Raw genomic sequence first — 7,488 nt, 5'->3', positions numbered from 1 at the left:
GGAGGAAATAAGCTCTAGAAGAGCCCACGACATAACATTTCATGAAACTCCCGAAAAAGTTCAGGTACCTGAAAATAAAGAAAGTGATGAGATCTCCACAAGTTATGTCGCTTCGGAACTGACACAAAATGATCGTCGGCGATATATTTAATACAATATAGTGCACAATATTGTAAAAGATTGTGAGGATCGGACTAGCAGTCCAGACATTTGAAGATGTCATACCATTTAGATACAAGTTTTAACCTATATGACTTATTTGCCTAAATCTATATGAAGATCCTTGAAGGATTGAAAATGCCCGAAGCATATAATTCAAAGTCTTGAGAAATGTACTCGATCAAATTATAAAGATCTTTGTACGGTTTAAAGCAATCTGTGCGCGTGTGGTATAATCGCCTCAGTAAATATTTGCTGAAAGAAACTTACATAAATTATGTTATTTGTCCATGTATTTTTATAAAGAAAATGTCATCAAAATTTGTTACACTTGTTGTTCATGTTGGTGACATAACTTTTATTGGAACTCCGGAAGAGCTCCAAGAGGGTCTTAAAAATACTTTTACATGGACAAAGTGTACCCATTAAGTACATCAATGAATATTCAATCACTTTGAAGTGAATAAGGATCCGTTCCAACCTCTAGAAGAGGATGAGGAGCTCCTTGGTCCTGAAATACTCTATCTCGGTGTAGATGGTGCACTTATTTATTTTGCTAATGCTAACAAAAGTGGTGCAGATCGTATTGACAATGCAGATGCATGTTATTTATCTGATACCCATAAAGCTCGATTTCAAACCGGCAAGCAGGGAGTGCATATGATTGAGATCAGTGATTCATTCGAGAAACATATGGGTTGGAATGTGATAAAAGACCCACAATATTATACGGAGACAATGTTTCATGCATAGCACTATTAAAGGGAGGATTTATAAAAGGAGATAGAACGAAGAACATTTCACCAGAATTATTCTACATACATGATCTTCAGGAAAATTGTGACATTGATGTGCATCAAATTAGTTTAAGTGACAATCCAGTAGATTGTCTTTACCAACATCAATTTTTGAGAATATGGTATACAAGATTGAAATGCGGAGACTCAAATATTTGAAATAAGATTTTCTTCAGGGGGAGTAAAATGCGCGATGTACTCTTTTTCCCTTACTAAGGTTTTTCCCACAGGGTTTTTCTTATAAGGTTTTTAATGAGACAGCCAGCAATGCGTATTACTAAATATGTGTACTCTTTTTTCTTCACTAGGATTTTTTCCCACGTGGTTTTTCCTAGTAAAGTTTTAATGAGGCACATTATTTTTTAATGAACATCCAAGGGGGAGTGTTATAAATATATTATATTATGGATGTTCATTAGTACTCCGTTGTAAATAAGCTTCCTGAAGAAACTTATCCATATGGGACTCCACCGTAAATATGTTTATCTATTTAAGTACTCTATTAGAAATAAGCTTCCTGAAGAAGCTTATCACTTCGATACCCGGTTATGGATAAGCTTTACCCCCGGTAGAAGATTATCTATACCGGGTATAATAAGCTTATCCTTTCAGTACCCAGTTATGGATAAACATTATCTCCGGTAGAAGATTATCCATACCGGGTATAATAAGTTTATCCTTTCAATACCCAGTTATGGATAAATATTATCCCCGGTAGAAGATTATCCATACCGGGTATAATAAGCTTATCCTTTCAGTACCCAGTTATGGATAAATATTATCCCCGATATAAGATTATCCATACCGGGTATAATAAGCTTATCCTTTCAGTATCCAGTTATGGATAAACATTACCCCCGGTAGAAGATTATCCATACCGGGTATAATAAGCTTATTCTTTCAGTACCCAGTTATGGATAAATATTATCCTTGGTAGAAGATTATCCATACCGGGTATAATAAGCTTATCCTTTCAGTACCTAGTTATGGATAAACATTACCTCCGGTAGAAGATTATCCATACCGGATATAATAAGCTTATCCTTTCAGTACCCAGTTATGGATAAATATTATCCCCGGTAGAAGATTATCCATACCGGGTATAATAAGCTTATCCTTTTAGTACCCAGTTATGGATAAACATTACCCCCGGTAGAAGATTATCCATATCGGGTATAATAAGCTTATCCTTTCAGTACTCCGTTATGGATAAACAGTGCTCTCAGTAGAAGATTATCCATATCTGGTATAGTAGCAGCTTACACAACAGCTTCCTTTTTTCTATAAATAGAAGAGATTTCAGTTCATTATGTATATCAGTTTGAATTCGAATAATATATCAGTTTCTCTCTATACTTGTCTTTACTTTATAGACTTTATTTTATAACACAAATCAAATAATATGCATTATTATAAATGTTTCAACTTAAAATAAATCGAAATACCTCGATTTAGAATTTTCGGAAAGCAAAAAGATTAAAATTTTGACTCCGGAAGTGTGAATCAACAATAACACGAAGCTCTACTCGAATGTGGGACCTACGTTCTTCAAGTTTTATGTGTGGGGTGGGGGGGCAAAATTTATTTTTTTTAAAATGAAGGCAGAAGCGGGTATGGGGTGGGGGACCAAGAAGAGAGGGGAAGGTTAAAATAATGGAGGATGAATCGACGAAGAAGACGGAAGGGATTTAAAAAATGTATGTATAGCGCCACAATACCTGGCGTTATACATTAATGATGTATGTATAGCGCCAGGTATTGTGGCGCTATACCTGGGCGTGTCAGATTTTACAGTATAGCGCCACAATATCTGGCGATATACATTAACGGTGCCGTTACTGTTAATGTATAGCGCCAGGTAATGTGGCGCTACATATAAAAATGTAACTTTTTTTTTACCACCTATTTATGTACTTTGAGTCCAAAAGAACCACATTTTGATTCTGGATTCTAACTATTCACTATTTTTCTTTTAACAAAAAAATTTAGATATGATTTATTAGTAAGAAAATCTTGACCACATGGCCACTGGACGCAACTATTGTTATATGTTGTTCCCTTTTGTTTCCCGAAAAGCTTTTATCATGATCATTATGTTGAATCATTTGAAAAAAGTTATTGAAGACATATTATTGCTAGAAATATTTTTGCTAGTTAGAAGAATATTGAGTAATATACAAAGTAAAACAAGGGTTATATATCTTCGACGAAATTTGAACTTGAACTCCAGCTAGACATAGATAGTAAGCCATGTTAGCTCCACAAGAGAGCCTTTTAAATAGAGGCTAAAAAATATTCATCAGTCAATTCGGCCCTTTTCTATTTGAGTTAAAGTGCATATTTTATTTGCGCCTATTAAAGGAATAGGTTAAAAAAAAAAATATAAGCCGACTCATTGATCTTCCAAAGGCCAAGAATAAGAGTTGACAAAAAGCCAGCAAAAATATAGTTTAAAATTTCCATTTGTGTATAGACCAGTTTGATCTGCAAGGGCTCGTTTGACACGGAATAATTAATTCCGGAATTAAATTTGAGAGGAGTCTATCCCATGTTTGATTGAGATAAAATCGTAGTATAACTGATTACAGGATTTAGTTATCCCGGGATTGTAGAATTTTTTATCCCCGTGGGAGGGTGGAATGACTAATCTCCAAATAACTAATCACAGAATAATTAATTATGGGATAACTTGTTTCCCAACCAAATGACTCCTAAGTCTAAACTAGGGGCATATCTATGTGTTGAGCATGGGACATGTGAACCTATGATCCTCTCTCGATACTATTTATGATAATGTTATACTTCTTAAAAATTCTTTAAATACACATGTGTGCACCCAAGTTCAAAGAGTGCTATAGTGCAATGATTATTTGGTGCACCTTTACAAGTGAAATTAAAGGTTCAAATTAGAGGTTCAAATCTCAGTTTGTAGGCATCTTCAGTGTCCCTCTTATGTTATAATTAAGTATTTCTTTTTCTCTTCTTTTTTTATTCATTCAAAATTCCCATATCTAACACATTATCGAAATCCTTAATCTCCCTTTATCATCGCAAAATTTTATATAATTAAAAGTAACAACAGCAAATGATATAATATGGTTCAATGATTCCAGCATTTTTGATATGGATATAAATGTTTTTATTAAATATCACTAAAATTGTAGGAAATTATTTCTGATTGTAACCTATAATTTTTAAATGATAATGAATTCATGGTATAAACTAAGGTTGAACTCGTCAAATATAAATTCTAATTTCACATCTTTGTAAATTTGCACCCATCTTCTTGAAATCGTGAATCCGCCTTGACTTCCAAGTTCATGGCCCTCTCATGTACCAACTAAACCAAATAATGACATTTTTTAGTTCTCCAAGTCAAGGCTGCATGTGATTTTCTTTTAAATCAAAACATGTTTGTCAATATTTGATAGAGAAAAATCAAGATATTTCAAAGCATCATATTCCCCCCCTCTACCACCTAAAAATAAAAAAGAAATAAATAAAATAATAAAAGAAAGCACAACTGTATTTTCAAGATTGTGTACAACTGTAGTACTTATATATATGAAGAAGAAATTACAGCACAAAAGAATGAAATAAAATTAACAAACAACAATCAAACTTGAATAAGAAAAAGGAAAAGAGGGAGATACAAATGGCAAGAATGAATTTTATAAGCAAATAAATTATAAAAATTATAGTTTCCCTCAAGAAAGTGCTCCCATGCAAAACAAGAAAACTCCAGAAATCAAACCAAAAACTCCAACATTAATCTTTTTAGCACCATTTGGAGCTGGAGATGGTTCTTTAGCTTTAGTTTTATCAGCAGTAGAACCACTTTTAGCAGAATCATCAGTAGGAGCAGGTGCATTATCAGAAGATGGAGTCTTAGCATCAGTAAATGCCAAAGGGATTAAAACCTTATCCAATTGGTAAACAGCCAAAGGAGGCTCTTTTCTTATAGCATTATAAATATTTGTTTCCACAGCTCCAGATGAGACATTCACTTGATTATTCTTGTCCAGTAAAGTTAAGTCCAAAAGGCTCACCTTTTTGTCCTGTTGCTTGTGTTCTAACAGGATTGCTAACTGTTTGTAAATCATCAAAGCTGTAAAATTTAGGTAGTATATGGTATTGAATGAGTTGTACTTTTTGTTGGTCATTGAGTTTATTGAGAGTACCACCTGGGAGATTGGTAAATGCATTGTCTGATGGTGCAAAAACAGTCATACCTTGGTTTGAATTGTTGACTTGGTTGTTGATTTGCATTCCTACTTGTGTTTCGTTAAGGAATTTAATGAATGTGTTGTATTGTCCTGCTTTTTTGAGAATTGCAAAAATATCTATTGGTCCTGTGGGTGCTGGAGCTGGAGCTGTTGGAGATTGAGCTTGAATTTGTGGAAAAAGAAGAAAGAAAAGTGGGATTAAAGATAGAAAAATGAGTTGAGCCATGGTTTGAGAAGAAGTGTGAGATAGAGAATATGGGAAATGGAAGTGTTGATTAGATGGATTGAATAGAAGAAATTTGTGGGAATTTATGGGATAAGCTTTGTGGGGTAAGCCTGGGTGGAATGAGCTGGCTATGGACTTGAATCAAGACAAATATTATTTGATAGCGAAAATATAACAACCAATAAAAAGACTAGAAGAATAAAATATATCAATGATTATAAACCCCAAAACACACTTTACAACAATAACAAACTCAGTATAATTCTACAGATGTGATCTGGGAAGGGTAGTGTGTACGCAAACCTTACCCCTATCTGGGGAGATAGAAAGGCTATTTTCAATAGACTCTCGGCTCAAGAAAAGATGGTAAGGAAGAAAAGGGATGAAGAGGAAGAAAGAGGGGAAAGAGGAAGACAAAAAACAATAAGGAAAAAGGAAAGATAAGATAGCATCAAATAGTAATAGAGGAGCAACTACTTCCATCAGCAGTTTTTCAAAAAACAACAATGGATAAAACCCCAAAACACACTTTGTTTTCCATAATCCTAATGTTAAGAAAATAGCCGTTGGGCAGAGTGCCGACGATACAAGGAGAAACCAGCTCATTCTTTTAATCAATGTAGAAACTTTAACACTCCTTAACCTGGACAAGTAGAGTGTGAATAACATAACATTTGGGTCCAACAATAGGAAATATAACAGCATGAATATAGCTTTGATATTGCGTAAAGAAAAAATGGACTTCGGACCTAACTCAATTTTAAAATTAGCCGATGTAAGAATTGTCCAAGATTACATTTCACTCCCTTATGCTCTAATCGCTAATCTAATAGTTAAAGTGTACAAATCCAATCTCTGTCAACTAATTAAGACTAAGAGCTTGGAATTAGTATAGTAATGCAATAAAAGATCTAGCTGACTCTAAGAGCAAAAAAAAAAAGAATTTAAAAAGAGGCCAGGCTAGAGCTGAAAAGTACAGATTCAATTAACCCAAGTTGCATTACCAACTGCACAGCTGAAATGTGAATTTTATAATACGAAGATGAGATGATAAAGATTTTGACAGAGTGGCATAACATGGCATGCGACATGGGTGCTAAAACTTACTGGATGTCAACTAAGAAACAGAGCAACTTAGTTTGTCATCCTGTAGGTAGGTCCATATTCTCTGTGGAATGTCTTTATCCCCTGTGATCATTTATTAGTAACACTTTTGTGATTTCCAGTATGGGTTCCCACTTAGAAATACTTTTACAGACAAGATGCCACTATGGCAAGTCTTGGGGCCAGCCACTTGGGTTTGAAAATAGCCATAGCAATTTTATCTATGAATCTATTCATATTTACTTTGAACTTAGTACTCGTTTAAACAGTTTGTTAAGAGCATTGCATGATAAAATTGGATTTTTGTTCTTAATAGCAAAATATTGTATCAGTATTGTCTCCTAGACTAGATCTCATTCCAAATATAGGCAAACATTTCCAGTAAGTGACTTTAACTGTTATAAACATAGTCAAAACTTCATAGTCCTTAACCAATCAACACAGTGAAACTAGATTGATAGCGATCACACCTTCAACGAATGATCAGCCAGAAGTTTTTGAATTCCTAATAATATTTTATATAAAAAGGATCCGAAAAGCTATCAGGTTTTAAAAGAATAGGGGACATAGTTTTTGGGTTAGTGCGTACCAACATACTAGAAGTTACCTTTTGAACTCTCTCTTATCTTCATTTCTCTCATATGAATAAATTCTCATTGATAGAAATAAGGATAGCAACTTGTCAGTCAGTTCCTTCCTATTCCAAAGGCTTGTGGTCCAGCACTTGCAGTAGTCATTACACTAATCAATCCTATCATCAAACGAGTCCAATTGTTGAAGTCTTGCACTTTTTTTTGTTAAAGAAGGTGGTAGGATAATTGTCTTGGCCCATACATTAAACCATGTAGCATTGGGGATTGATAAGCCCAACTTTGTTGGTCTCTCACTTATCAAGGGCTAAATGAGTATTGGACTACTTTAAATTCGATACCTGTGGCCCAAGACTGAATTGGAGATCGAGGTTGCTCCATTAATT

General features: G+C 34.3%; 1 pseudogene; it reads right to left on the bottom strand.

The window, feature by feature from the left end:
• Window positions 1-4,458: 4,458 nt before the first annotated feature.
• Window positions 4,459-5,484, bottom strand: LOC107830666 (fasciclin-like arabinogalactan protein 9; annotated as a pseudogene).
• Window positions 5,485-7,488: the final 2,004 nt, after the last annotated feature.

The sequence above is a fragment of the Nicotiana tabacum genome, chromosome 10 (genome assembly GCF_000715075.1).
Source record: "Nicotiana tabacum cultivar K326 chromosome 10, ASM71507v2, whole genome shotgun sequence".
NCBI lineage: Eukaryota > Viridiplantae > Streptophyta > Magnoliopsida > Solanales > Solanaceae > Nicotiana > Nicotiana tabacum.
Note: the sequence above shows the minus strand (reverse complement) of the source record. Positions and strands in the feature narration are given on the sequence as shown.